Source organism: Globicephala melas, chromosome 1, assembly GCF_963455315.2.
Source record: "Globicephala melas chromosome 1, mGloMel1.2, whole genome shotgun sequence".
Taxonomy (NCBI): Eukaryota; Metazoa; Chordata; class Mammalia; order Artiodactyla; family Delphinidae; genus Globicephala; species Globicephala melas.
Genome location: NC_083314.1, coordinates 118,221,230 through 118,236,876, shown reverse-complemented (window position 1 = coordinate 118,236,876; position 15,647 = coordinate 118,221,230).

The window sequence follows — 15,647 nt, the reverse complement described above, 5'->3', positions numbered from 1 at the left end:
TGTTCCAAACTGCTGAGCTATGTATTTTTGCTCTAACCAAAGGAATATGCTGCTTTACGGGGAGGGTAGTAGATAATAGTGGTTGAACCGGAGAAAGCAGTTGAAATGAGGAGGAAGTAAGAATAGAGCCTGGGAGAAAGAAAATAGTATAGCTTTCTTAACAAAGTTCAGGGGTATGGTGGAGGAAGAGTATAAAGCATATACAGGGCTTCCCTGGTGGTGCAGTGGTTGAGAGTCCGCCTGCCGATGCAGGGGACATGGGTTCGTGCCCCGGTCTGGGAAGATCCCACATGCCGCGGAGCGGCTGGGCCCGTGAGCCATGGCTGCTGAGCCTGCGCGTCCGGAGCCTGTGCTCCGCAACGGGAGAGGCCACAACAGTGAGAGGCCCGCGTACCACCCCCCCCCCCAAAAAAAAGAAAAAAAGCATATACAAAATTATTCAGATTGATACAAAACTAATAATGAACACATCTATTAGGAGCAGACAATAGCCTAGAATGGCAAAGTTGGAAGAACAGGAGGGTTTTCTGTCTTGCTATTATTTTGTCCCCTTCTATAATGCTTGCGGTGTGTGTATATATATACATATGCACATGTGTTATTAATCAAACTTTCCTTCACAACCTAATTTTAAGAATGCATATAGGTAGGAAGCATTGGCGTGTCCAGTATCATATCATTTTTAAGTGTCTTGGGCAGTGCTATACCATGATTGTGATATTGTGCTAGCAACTCAGGCTGACAATATAGAACAAGGAGGTCACAAGGAGTGTAAAAACAGACATAATGACAGACAAGGCTCAGAAAAGAACCATTGATGAGAATACAGATAAGAAAGAACTTCTCTAACAAGGTGATGTGAAATTATGCTAATAAATGAGGAAAAAAAACACATGAATACAGTTAGATCTCTCCAAACACTTAGCAGAACACCTTATGCATAGTAGATGCTCAGTAAATACGTGTCAGCACGTGGGCCTCAGTTTTGGTCATAGTTCTACTCTACTGCACTATGCCAACCACATTCTCTACCCAATTCCCACTGAATCTGAGACCCTGGAACCCTACACCAACCACAGAGAAAGGGATGGGAAGGAGCAAGTGGACTTATTTTATTGTGTTTTTAATTAAGTGATTCCATCCTTTGATTAAAATACTATATTATATTTTGAAAAAATATAAGTAAAATTAAATTATTTTGCAAGTGTATTAGTAAAATATATTGAGATCAAAATTATGATTTTAAGGAAATCGAGATTTTTATTCACAGATAGAATTATTTCTGTTATCAACAAAAATAACATTTAAAATTTTGTGTTGGAAATGAACTTTGATTATAGTGTGCATATACTACACGAAGAAACAAAGCATGTTTTTAAAAATTTGACATGATGCAAAGACAAAGTAAGTTCATTCTTAAAAGGTAGAGAGGGAACATTTCAACAATGTGTCCAATAAAAGAGATATGACAACCATAAAAGTGCTCGATGTGTGTAGCTACAGGGCTTTATGAATAGATGATGTTTATGGACACTGAAAACATTGTTTAAAGGAGTGTAATGACTCTCGAAATTAAGGCCCATTATTAAGCAAAATGGAGACTAGAGAAATGCTCTCAAAATGCAAATTGACTTTACTAGTTTAAGATCTCGAGTCCTATTCCTTATGACATTAAGAACTGAACTGCAGATAAGATTATGGATTATATTACCCGTTTAAAAAACATGTGTCATTTAAATACATAAAACCAGATGACCCAAATTAAGTCAATCTAATTTCTATGACACATCCATTTTCTTTCCAGATGTTTCAATTTTCAACTGAATAATTTCTGGCAAGGTAACTGTGAACTACTGGTGTTATTTATGTATTTGTTAATTTAGTCATTTGTATATTTAATCATTTATTTTACTTTTAGCTGAATAATGAATTTTAACAATAACTTTTGGCAGGCTATTTAAAAACACTCTGACATATATATTTGCAAATATATATCACCAAATGCAATTGTAGGACTAATGTTGGAATTGAGTAAGAAGCTGTGCATTCTTTGTGCCAGCTGAAGCTAAGACGACAGGCTTTATTTCAATTTAAATAAAACCTGAAGGTATTGCTGTGAAAATCTGGCTCAAGCTGTCTGGCGTTCTGCCTAGAAGAGAATCTTTGATAGTGTTCTTCTTTAGACTATATTAGCTTCGCCAGTTTTTCTTAGTTAACATTAAAAATTTAATGCTCCAAACAGTATAATTCACCTGGATTTTGCAATTGTTTCATCTACCTCCCTCCTTCCTCCCTCTTCTGAAAGTTCATTCAAATCAAGATCCTTGAATTCACAAAATGAATCATCTACACTTTGCTGACAGTTCTCCTTTTTGAATTCAATATTGTATTGTCATTCAGAACTGGGAAGCCCCATGTAATTACTTGCTACTACAGAACATGGAGCTCAGGGTAATAAATATTCTTAAAAGCTAATAGGGACCTTTTAAAAATGTGTTTCTTAACTTTATTTTCATATAAGTTTTCAGAGGCTGGGGATTATTAGTCAAAGTGAAAGGTGGATTAAGAGGCATTTGTAGGTTCCAATCTGCTTATGATAGAAAGTCTGCTCTATAGGAAGAAAGCACTCCCTCCACAAAAGTGCTTAGAACGTATCAATGAAACAAAAAAAAATCACAACCTCAAATAGACTAGCTTTTCACTTCTTGTTTGGAGCTCTTGGATTGTCATGTCCTGATGTTTGAGCAAAGTGATTTTGCCACACCCCACAGCCACAACTTCTTGGGAGTTGCTGTTCTTCATACTGCATTCTATAGCCACCCCCTTCTAAGATGCCTTTAGAGAAGGTCACTCACAGATAATAAAACATTTCAAAAGCAAAGTTATTGAATTAATTTATTTGTGAATGTCTTTTGATAGTGTGATGAGGCCCTGTGAGTTGCTTAAACAGATCCCTCAGTTATTCAAAACCATCTCATGTCTTACTATCTGCTCAATCCCCTTTGGTCTGCATTTAAGACAACTCTGTTGCTCCCTTTTTCAGTGTGTTGTGCATAAAAACCATGAGAGTTCATCAAATATTTTATGTTTACTATGTATCTAGGGGTCTCTTCCAGTTTTGAAAGGAAAACTTCAGTTAAAAATTTAAAATTACCTTTGATTTCTCACCTTTTATCTGATAACTTTTGTTTCTGCTCTAAGATTTAGCTTCTGTCTCCTTTCCTTAACAGAGTAAGTTTTCAATATAACAATTGCTGATTTACTCCTTAGTCTACAATTAGTTTTCTCTTAGTATCGCATTGCTTAAATTCCCTTTCCTCATTCAACTTACCTGGCTTCTTTGCAATTTTTTCAAACTTTCTGCAGCAAAGGTTTAGTTACCACTCACTGCATGCTGGATATTATGCTTTGATGTTACAATAGATACACTTTTAGTGACTATGGTTTTTTGTTTGTTCGGGGTGTGTGTGTGTGTGTGTGTGTGTGTGTGTGTGTGTGTGTGTGTGTGTGAAATAGTAATAATGTGAAATAAGTCAAGGGTTTTCATGTGTTGCTTCACCATTTTGTTTTGTTGTGTTTTTTTTTTTTTTCCTGGCAGTGAAAAACCCCTTAGCTTCTCCTAATCTGAATGGTCAAGGCTATAAATACTCTTTCCAACCAAAAAATATTTCTTACAAGAAGAAAAGTACTACAGATTGCAGGTTAAGTATGGAATTTTCTTGTAGGTTATAAATATGGGTAACAGATATAACAGATATAACATAGACTTTTATACTCATTTGGAATAAACAAATAAGGATTTGCTGTAATTCAGAGTTTAATAATTGAATGCAACAAAATGTTGGCAACTTAATTAAAATAAAGGAAGATACTGAAGTTCTATCTAACGGAACACTATTTCCATCATATTTTTAATCAGCCTCACAGGATTACCAATCAGCATTTTTAAATGGTAAATATTGTAGAGCAGTTCCTTCAAAAGCATTACCAGAGAAAAGGATTTCAGTGTGGGTAATTCATTTGGAAGCATGGCAAAGGAATAAGGAAATGAGAAAAGGTTATATTCTACAAGTGATATCATCAAGAAAATGAAAAGACAATTTATTGCATGGGGTAAAATATTTACCAGTCACATATCTAATAAAGGACTTTATCCAGAATATACAAAGGACACTTACAACTCAATAATAAAAAGACAAGTAACCCGATTAAAAAATGGAAAATGTATTTTAATAGACACTGCCCCAAAGATATTCAAATTATCAATAAGCACATGAAAAGATGCTCAACATCAATAGTCATTAGGGAAATGCAAATCAAAACCACAATGACACACTACTTCACATCCACTAGAATTGCTATAATCAAAAGGACAGACAATAACAAATGTGGACAAGGATATAGAGATATTGACACTCTTATACATTGCTGGGAGGAATGCAAAATTACGCAGCCACTTTAGAAACCAGTCGGGCCATTTCTCAAAATGTTCAACAGAATGTTACCATATGACACAGCAATTCCACACCTAGGTATTTATCAACGAACAATGAAATCATAAATCCACATAAAACCTTGCACATAAATATTCACAGAAGCATTATTCACAATAGCCAAAAAGTGGAAACAACTCAAAAGTCCATCAACTGATGAATGGATAAATAAAATGTGATACATATATCTACATAATGAAATATTATTTAATAATAAAAAGGAATGAAGCTCTGATACATGCTACAAAAGGGTGGAATCTTGAAAACATTATGCTAAGTCAAAGAAGCCAGTCATAAAAGGATCACATACTGTATCTTTCCATTTTTATAAACTGTTAGAAATCTATAGAAACAGAGAGTAGATCAGTGTTTGCCTAGGGCTGGGGGCTGTAGAGAAAATGGGTAGTGGCTGCATTTTGTGACAACAATGTCCCAGAACTAGATTTTGTTGATGGTTGCTCAACTTGGAAAACATACTTTCAAAATTTTAAAAACAACAACAAAAATTATATTGAATTGTATATTTTAATTAGATAAAATGTATTATATGTAAATTATATCTCAATAAGGTTGTTTTGGGTTTTTCTAAGTAATTGTGAGTAAATAATAGCAATTACTACACTCAAATTTAATTAAACCCAGAATAAAAACATTAGATATTAATATAAAGAAATCTTATTCTTAGCAGCTTGTGATTTAAATATTTTACAGTAGTTCTTCTATGTATAAAGCTAAGGTCTAAAACAATATAAGTACATTTCTAAATATCCAAACAATTTCACTTAGAAGCCCCATCATTTTTAATTGTATCCTTTAGTAAACTATCCTATACAATTGCAATAATGGAAATCCCAGTGAAGTCTAGGAAACTGTCAAGGACAGTGGTTTGCTGGGTTCTCTATCATTTTTTAATGGACCCATGGACAGGACAAGTAGACCAAAGTACAATCACACATTGTCACAATCTGCCCTCTACGTATAGAAAGGCAGGGGAACATCAAAAGCTGCACTGTCTTGCTTTGGCAGTGCTTTCCCAGGATGTCTTTATGCAGTCTTCTCATATACTAGAGCCTAGGGAAATAACAAGATTAATCATCTATGGATTACTACATGAACGTGCTTCTTCACTGAAAATCATAAGCAAGTCTAAAATACACCACAAGAAATTCAATACAAAACTCTGGTAAATCTAACATTCTATCATTGTCTTAGAAAACACTCTCCTTCAGGCATACAACACTAATTTGGTCTGCCTGTAAATTTAGGCTTAATTTTGACATCTAAGACTTTAGGACATGAAGCTAAAACACAGGGCTGCCTAATTCATCTGTAATCTGAAGCCAAGGACAGAAGACTACATCATGAGCTATTGTGGAAGAAAAAGCTCAAGTAAATCTCCTTAGAAATTTTTTCTCTCCATTTTTTTCAGGGACTCTCACAATCTTACCCACATGTGTTGATGAGTAAACATCATATGCAAGCCTGCAATTTCCCTTTTAGAACTTAAAAACTTCCAAAAAGATAGTAACCTCTGCATTAAAAAAATATTTTTTTTTATTTTTTTAATCTTTTTCAAATAGTAAGCAAAGTTACTTACATAATTCCATCAAGTTCTTGCACTAACACCAAAATGATAAACTCGCAATGATTGATTTTTTAAAAATTATTTTAAATTACAGAGTGGAATTTAATTGGTTCTCTGTCATAATTAACATATGGCCCCTTCAAGTAAGCACGGTGTTTCTGTTCAGTAAATAACACTATGTTCAATATAACAATTTATTCTAATATGGAAATAGCCTTAATTATGCTGTAATATTATGTCCAACAACATATATAAGACCATGCTTCTTAACCAATACAGTAGGATGACAGAGAAGAAACTACATAGTGAACAACATTATTCATGTATTTATTTACTTATATCTGCTGCATTCCCTAAAAAGGATTTGTGCCTACTTATAAAAAGCTTGTGAGTGGGCAAGGAGGGTTTGTGAAGCAATGTGAACACTTTAAATTTGAAAAGAAAAAAATGATAGAGTAAAGATGTAATGTTTAGAGCAGGTTGGCTGATGAACACAGATCTTATTTTCACTGGAATCTTATTCAAACATTATCCATGCCAGGAGGTAAATAATCATCAAGGATCCATTAGACAAATCAGGTGTCAGTGAAAGCTTTCAGCAACACCTTGGCAATCCTAGAAATCATTTTTACATCAGGTTTGAAAGAAATAGATCCTGTCAGCACTTTCCTTCAGCTCCCTAACTGAAAGAGTGGGCTGCTGGGAAGAAACTTAAATTGGTCCTGTTGCTTTAAATATAATAGTGACAAGATTTGTCTTTCTAAAAGTGCCATCTCTTGACCTTGAATTTCACAAACTTGAATTAACTTCCAGCTACAAAGTGCTTGAACAACTTTCTGATGTCTCAACTCCTTAGTTTTCTCTCCTAAAATTGGTGACAATATATATTCCATCAGTAACACAACACAATAGCGTGAATACAAAAAAAGTGTAACTAGCAAACTGTTGGTGTAGGTTATTAAAGTAATTTACTTTTACAAAACTATTTACTTTCTGTAAATTGATTTCATGTGCACCCTCGAAGCAACTACAGGAGATCTAAAGAGAAGACCCATAGATTAGAAAACTTGCTACAGCCCATATTGTACAGGAGAGCAATAGAGATAGAGGGTCCCTCTCTGCCAGTCACTTAATTATAAATTAGCATTTGCACCACTTTAGAGTCTATGAAGGGTTTCATATACAAATATATCAGTTAATTACCTCACAGCTCTGAGAGAACTTTAATATATCCATTTGTAGATAATAATAGCTGCTGAAATGTCTTAAGTACTTAAAACCTGGCATTGTTCTAAGCACTGTACATATGAAAGTATTAACTATTTTATTATCACAACAATCCTATGGGGTAGACATTATAATTCCTCCTATTTACAGATGAGGAACTTAAGTAGAGAACTACTAACTAACCTGATCAAAGTCATCAATTTAATAAACAGGAGATATCAAAGCCAGGACCCATGCTCCTAAGTGCTGGATGGCTGCTCTGCGGTACAGGTGAAACTAAGATTCAAGCTGCAATATCTCATATAAGCTCGTTAGCTGGTCTGCATTAAAAGTCTACAATCTTAACTTTGAATCATTTTGCCTTTCTTGAAAGCAAAGTGTTTGTGTGTATGTACATAATGTTGTCATTAAAATGAGAATTAATGGGGAGGGGAAATGGCTCCATTGATATGATTATAATGAAAATGATATATAGCATTCACATTTCCAGCCAGTACACATTCTGATTTTCTCAAATCTTATATGAGAGTATATAGTCCTCTAATGTAATATTAAAAGTAATGTAAAATACATAAAAATCTTTATCTTCCAGAAAATGTAATGTTTTATGTTTAGTTTATGCCCTTTGACTGGTTTTTTACATCAAATTTTTTTCCTGGAAAATCATGCCATTTTTCTTGCTTCTAGTTACTGGTTCAGTAGAAGTTGCCTTTTTGTTATGTAATTATATTCAATGTTTAATTATTTCCCAAAAAGTATAAAATAATCTTAAAAAACAAAAGATATTCTTAACAAATTCTCAACACTCAGATTAAAGCAATTGTTTTAAATGTTCAACAAGTACTTGGTCCAAAATACATACAACTATGAGAATATGATGATATTTATTTAAAAATAAATAAATATAGGCACTGTCATTGGAAGCAATTTTAGTATATCACTTGAAAAATATTCCACTTAAAATTCTGTTTTACCAAGTTGGTTGATTTAATCCTATTTTATATTCAGATAAACTAGCTGTTATTTACTGTCTGCATACTAACTCTTCCACAGGCAAATACAATTCACTTTTTTTGACTTTCTCCCTGCTGAGTTAGTCCACAGTTATTGACAAATCAGAAATGGAAATAAGCCCATCTAAACAAAGGTAATATAGATTGAACTAAAATTTGTAAATTATTTCATAAAACAAAGGACAAAATATCTGCTGAGAAGATGTTTGTTTACTACTCAGAGGTTCTATACCTTACACACAGTCTGACTTTGATCATGCCATTTTCCTCCAGTGGGATAGATGGCTAAGAGGTCAGAGGCCAATCTACAACTATAAGAATGTCATTAACTTGCAGAAAGAAGGCAGTGGGAAAGGTAGTATTGCTCTTCCAGAAAAGTGTATGTAGTAGCTTGTTAAGCTCAACAATTTAGGTTAACGTAGCAGAAAAACTCGGTAATCCCAAGTGAATCTTTGGAGGAAACCCTCATGGTCATAGGGGGTTTCTTTCGGTAGACCCAACAAATGGTATATGTAAAGCTTGGTCTCCAATGCTGTTGAATCTGGAAAATAAACCTATTATCTGGCTCGTTTCCTAGAAATAGGAGAGAAAAAAATGTTGTCTGTTTCTGCTGAAAAGATTGAGTAGGAGAAAAAGCAACTGAAGCTCACAAGCTTTTTTCTATAATTTTTGAATAGACACTGTAGTTCTTTATTCACCTCTGTCAAGTTCTCCCTTCCCTCCCTTTGTGATAAATGCTGCCGTAAAAGGTATAAAGAAGAAGCTGGCATTAATCTTGTTATTCCTGGTTTTGGAGAGGCACAGACACAAACAGGTTAGATGAAATTATTAAAAAAAAAAACCTCCGTCTGCTAAATCAAAGCTGGGTATCTTCTATCCTATAGAGGAATTACAACCAAGATCTCAGTTTCTATAAGGAAGGATCCGTGAGTCTAGAAAGCAAAACGATTCTCCCAAACCAGTGATGTTTAAAGGTTGAAAGGGTTATTGGTATCCACACTAGATCTGATCTCCTATTTCCAGAGTGGATGGGCATGACTGGAGATCCAGGAGCTCCAAAAGATAGATAGTAACCTCAAGAAGGAAAAATATTTTCTGATAAACATTTCTCTATAGACAATGGTGACTTCAAGCCACTAACAATGCAGTGTGCTCACAGGTGAGAAATTTTCCACCTTCTCGGTCAGATCAACTTTTACTTGTAGTTCAAAATTCTTTTTTAGATATTGCAGTGTGTTGAATAATGTTTCCCCAAAATCATTGTTCGCCAGAAGCTCAGAATGTGGCTTTATTTGGAAATAAGGACTTTGCAGATATAATTAATTAAGTTGAGGGGGAGGCTAAATTCAATGACTGGTGTCCTTGTAAGAACAGGAAAGAACATGCAGAGAAACATATAGGGAAGAAAGTCATGTGAAGATGAAAGCAGAGATTGGAGTGATGCAGGTGCAAACCAAGAATTGCTGGGAGGCAACCAAAAGTAGGAACAGGCAAGGAAGGATTCTTCCCTAGAGCCTTCAGAGGGAACATGGCCCTATTGACACCTTGATTTTGGAATTCTGACCTCCAGAACTGAGAAAATAAATTTCTGTTGTTTTAAGTCACCTGTTCTGTTGTAATTTGTTACAGTTGCCCTAGGAAACCAATACAGACCTTATGCCATGTCTTCAATGAAGTCTTCTTTAACTGTCCCCTGCTTCATCTCACTACCCCAGCTGATCTAGAGGTGTATTCCATGTTATCACATGTTCTTTCTTTCTGTCATATTTTAATGAAATTTTCAATTTATTTGAATTTAGTTTCATAAAACTGTAAGATAATTGAGGTCATAAATTTTGTCTCCTTTATTCTTACATTCCCAGAACTTAGATTGGGAACAGATAGTCTAAATAAACACAGAATGAATGGCTGACTTTCTATTGTAATTGAATCATTAACTACATTATTTTGAGTGTTTTCTATATATATCCACTGAGATTAGCATTATCTTATTTAATTCATAGTAAATGTCATCATCATCTGTACACAACAATTATTGATCAAGCTAGGTGCTGAGAATACTATAAACCAAACAGACATGATCCTTGACTTTGAAACAATCTAATAGCATGGATTGAAAAGAAAAAAAAAATATCAAAGCTTAGAGAAATGAGGCAACTTGCCCTTTGTATTCAAACTAAGGTCAGATGGATTCCAAAACTTTTACTTTTAACTACTTGGCCATCAGTGTCTTTCCCCAAGAAAAGGCAATCCTTTCTATGTAAATTTCCATCATGTTTGGAAAGAGGTTGCCAGTACTAACTGGTAAGTGCTGGCATTGGGTTTCATGTATGGCTAAACTGTATTCATATGGTGGCTGTCAAATTGTGCTATGTATGATAATCACCAGAGATTCTTTGGACCCACATGGAAGAGGTCTGGGTTGAAATTCAAAGATGCATCTTTTTAACAATCTTATTGGTGATTTCGATTTCAGCTATGCCTTTAAGAAACACAAAACTTCTGGAATTCTAAAGACACTCTTAAAGGAACATGTGATGTTTGTTCCCATCTATATATATCTTTGTTTGTACCATTACTATACCATGGAATGTGCTATCAATTTTTCTCTACCAATACCAAAAGATGTTCTTCAAATTCATGTTCAATTCTCACAAATATTCTTAACTATTTCAACATCACACTAATCATTTCTGCTCTGATTGCATAACACTTATGCAATTGCAATTTTGTTCTATTTTTGCCATTTTTCCTCCTTTCAAATGACCCAGCACCTTTTGATGCACATGATTGATATTAAACACCTTACTTTAAATAAAAGTTTATTCAAACTAATTTTGGAGGACTACAGGTAAATAAATTCAGTAAACTAAATATTCATTGATAATCAGCTACCTAGGAATATTTTCTTTTCTATCAACTTAGTGATACTGTTTTATAGAAATTGTTCTAACAAAAAATGTAGGAATTATAAAGCATTATAACTAGTATTGTGCCTGTTTCAAAAATATTCTTGAAAAATTTAGTATTCACACATAATTTTCTTTTGCCTGAGGAGGCTGTTAATCCCAAGTAATATAACTGTATGTGCTAAGAGTGTTTCCAATTGCATATATATATATATATATATATATATATATATATATAAAACCAAAGACCGTAGTAACAGAAAGTTTCATTAGTTCATATTGATGACATAGGTAAAAAAATAGAGTGCTTAGAAGAATCTTGGTGAGACTGATTTCTTCATGAACAGCTTGGAAAGCAAGTCCCTTTTAAATAAAATATTAATAGTATAAAATATATTGTATATTGAATATTGCATCCAGACTGAATTTAAAAATGTGGGTTTCGGGCTTCCCTGGTGGCGCAGTGGTTGAGAGTCCGCCTGCCGATGTAGGGGACACGGGTTTGTGCCCCGGTCCGGGAAGATCCCACATGCCACGGAGTGACTGGGCCTGTGAGCCATGGCCACTGAGTCTGCACGTCCGGAGCCTGTGCTTCGCAACGGAAGAGCCCACAACAGTGAGAGGCCCGCATATCGCAAAAAAAAAAAAAAAAAAAAAAAAGTGGGTTTCATTGACATTAATGAGTGGCAGGGGTGGGAAAACTTTTCTAATTAAAAAATGTATACTGTTCTTTATATATCTACCCTTCCATCAGTCAGCCCTCCTGAACCTTGGTTTAAAAAATTGATTTTGCTTTTACACTCTTAAATACAAATAATGATCTCCTTTTGCTTTCCACCCACAGCTGCAGAATCCCACCTGGATTACTCTAGTGATTTATTGAAAATGAGCACACTGGTCTTCCTTTACCCTTCCTTTCTTGGCTCTATAGAGGTACTTCCTGGACCCAACTCCAGCAGCAGTATCTGATATTTAAAACTCTATGGAGACTGAGTCTCCCTGGTTGAAAATAAATTGTCGCTCATTTTGGTCAAGCTCAGTTGTTTTTCTAGAACAGGACTGAGCTTCATGGTGATGTCATGACCGCTCAGTTCCTGGTGGAAGAAACTGATTGATTGATCTTGCTCAGAAAGTCAGAGGAGCAATGCACAAAGCATAAAACATGAGCCAGGGTGGGATTCCTGGGCTGACTTTGAGCCAAGATTTAAATCCCTGGAAAAAAGGAAAACATGACAATTGTGATAATAAGTGCCTTTGTAGGGTGGCTTCTTCGATTGTAGCAGGTCGTGACACAGAAACACTCTAAACACCATGTATCAGGTAAAATAATTGCTGCTAGGCCACTTACAGAAAATTCTGAAAAATAGATTTCTTCAAAAAGCATATCATCTTTCTTAAGTGCAATATACCTAATTTTTAAAGGCATCTGTCCAACTTTGTAATTTCTTGCATACTACCCAGTTACTAAACATGTATAAACGAGAACATTTTCAAATAAAATGGCTCACAACCAAAAAACATCTCTCCCAACTTATGATGACATTGAAATTTTTAGATGCAGAAGTTGAATCTGAAAAAAGCATTTGGGATTGCCTCTTCCCATATGGAGAGCAAGGATATCAGAACTAATCCCTAAGGCTGGTCTAATATTTCACTCCCTCACTTACTGATTTGTTCATCATCTCTCAAGTGAAAGGCATGTACTAGAGCTTGGGGCCACAATGGTGAGTAAAATATTCCCCACCATCAAGAGTTAGTCAACTATATACTAAGGAATACTTAATGCAGTTCGATGAATATTATAATATAGATAGAGACAAATTGCTATGGGCACATATGAAGAAAGTTCCAGTATTATCCACCACTGTGTAGAAACCTGTATGAGGAGCACCTCACAAAGGCTGGAGTAGGTGATGGGGTCAGAGAAGATTTTCTTTAGGAAAAGAAAAATTGCTGTTTCACAATCATCATCCAATTTACTATGAAGCCCTGTACCTTTACCAGACTGATTAATGTTAAATTAGGCCTTTTATAATTCTTCTAAGATTTGCATTTCCATTAGACATCAACAGAATGTTTTTTGTTTGTTTGTTTTTGTTTTTTTTGCGGTACGCGGGCCTCTCACTGTTGTGGCCTCTCCCGTTGCATTTTCTGTGTTAAAACATAAAACCTGATTTGAACAGATAATAGTAATTCTTTTTTTATTTTAATAAATAAAAATATTTCTTTTTTCAGGGCAAGAATTTGCAACTTTACTCAGGTTGAAGTTTTCAAAAGGCAATTGATAGTATCCGATGAATCCTCCAGGATACCTAAATCTCTACTTTTTTTTTTAATTTTTAAATTTTTTTTATATATCTTCATTGGAGTATAATTGCTTCACAATGCTGTGTTAGCTTCTGTTGTTCAATAAAGTGAATCAGCCATATGCATCCATATATCCCCATATGCCCTCCCTCTTAAGCCTCCGTCACACATGCCCAATCCCACCCCTCTAGGTGGTCACAAAGCACAGAGCTGATCTCCCTGTGCTATGCTGCTGCTTCCCTCTAGCTATCTAATTTACATTTAGTAGTGTATATATGTCAATGCTACTCTCACTTAGCCCCAGCTTCCCACTCCCGTCCCCTCCCCGTGTCCTCAAGTCCATTCTCTATGCCTGCATCTCTTTCTTTTTTAACATCTTTATTGGAGTACAATTGCTTTACAATTCTGTTAGTTTCTGCTTTATAACAAAGTGAGTCAGCTTTACATATACATATATCCACATATCTCATCTCTCTTGCATCTCCCTTCCACTCTCCCTATCCCACCCTTCTAGTAGTCACAAAGCACCAAGCTGATCTCCCTGTGCTATGTGGCTTCTTTCCACTAGCTAGCTATTTTACATTTGGTAGTGTATATATGTCATGCCACTCTCTCACTTCGTCCCAGCTTAACCTTACCTCTCCCCGTGTCCTCAAGTCCATTCTATATGTCTGTATCTTTATTTCTGTCCTGCCCGTAGGTTTTTAGAATCTTTTTTTTTTTTTTTACATTCCATATATATATGTTAGCATATGGTATTTGTTTTTCTAATTCTGACTGGCTTCACTCTGTATGACAGACTCTAGGTCCATTCACCTCACTATAAATAACTCAATTTCGTTTCTTTTTATGAGTAATACTCCATTGTATATAGGTGCCACATCTTTTTTATCCATTCATCTATCAATGGACACTTAGATTGCTTCCATGTCCTCGCTATTGTAAATTGAGCTGCAATGAACATTGTGGTACATAACTCTTTTTGAATTATTGTTTTCTCAGGGTATATGCCCTTTAGTGGGATTGCTGGGTTGTATGGTAGTTCTATTTCTAGTTTTTGAGGAACTTCCATACTGTTCTCCGTAGTGGCTGTATCAATTTACATTCCCACCAACAGTTCAAGAGGGTTCCCATTCATCCACACCCTCTCCAGCATTTATTGTTTGTAGATTTTTTGATGATGGCCATTATGACCTGTGTGAGGTGGTATCTCATTTTAGTTTTGATTTGCATTTCTCGAATGATTAGTGATGTTGAGCATCCTTTTATATGTTTGTTGGCAATCTGTATATCTTCTTTGGAGAAATGTCTATTGAGGTCTTCTGCATTTTGGGATTGAGTTGTTTGTTTATTTGATATTGAGCTGCATGAGCTGCTTGTAAATTTTGGAGATTAATCCTTTGTCAGTAGCTTCATTTGCAAATATTTTCTCCCATTCTGAGCGTTGTCTTTTTGTCTTGTTTGTCGTTTCCTTTGCTGTGCAAAAGCTTTTAAGTTTCATTAGGTCCCATTTGTTTATTTTTGGTTTTATTTCCATTTCTCTAGGAGGTGGGTCAAAAAGGATCTTGCTGTGATGTATATCATAGAGTGTTCTGTCTTTTTTTTTTTTTTTCTAAGAGTTTGATAGTGTCTGGCCTTACAATTAGGTCTTTAATCCATTTTGAGTTTATTTTTGTGTATGGTGTTAGGGAGTATCCTAATTTCATTCTTTTACATGTAGTTGCCCAGTTTTCCCAGCACCACTTATTGAAGAGGTTGTCTTTTCTCCATTGTATATTATTGCCTCCTTTATCAAAAATAAGGTGACCATATGTGCTTGGGTTTATCTCTGAGCTTTCTATCCTGTTCCATTGATCTATATTTCTGTTTTATGCCAGTACCATACTCTCTTGATTACTGTAGCTTTGTTGTATAGTCTGAAGTCAGGGAGCCTGATTCCTCCAGCTCCATTTTTCATTCTCAAGAATGCTTTGGCTATTCGGGGTCCTTTGTGTTTCAAAACAAATTGTGAAATTTTATGTTCTAGTTCTGTGAAAAATGCCATTGGTAGCTTGATAGGGATTGGATTGAATCTGTAGATTGCTTTGAGTAGTATAGTTATTTTCACAATGTT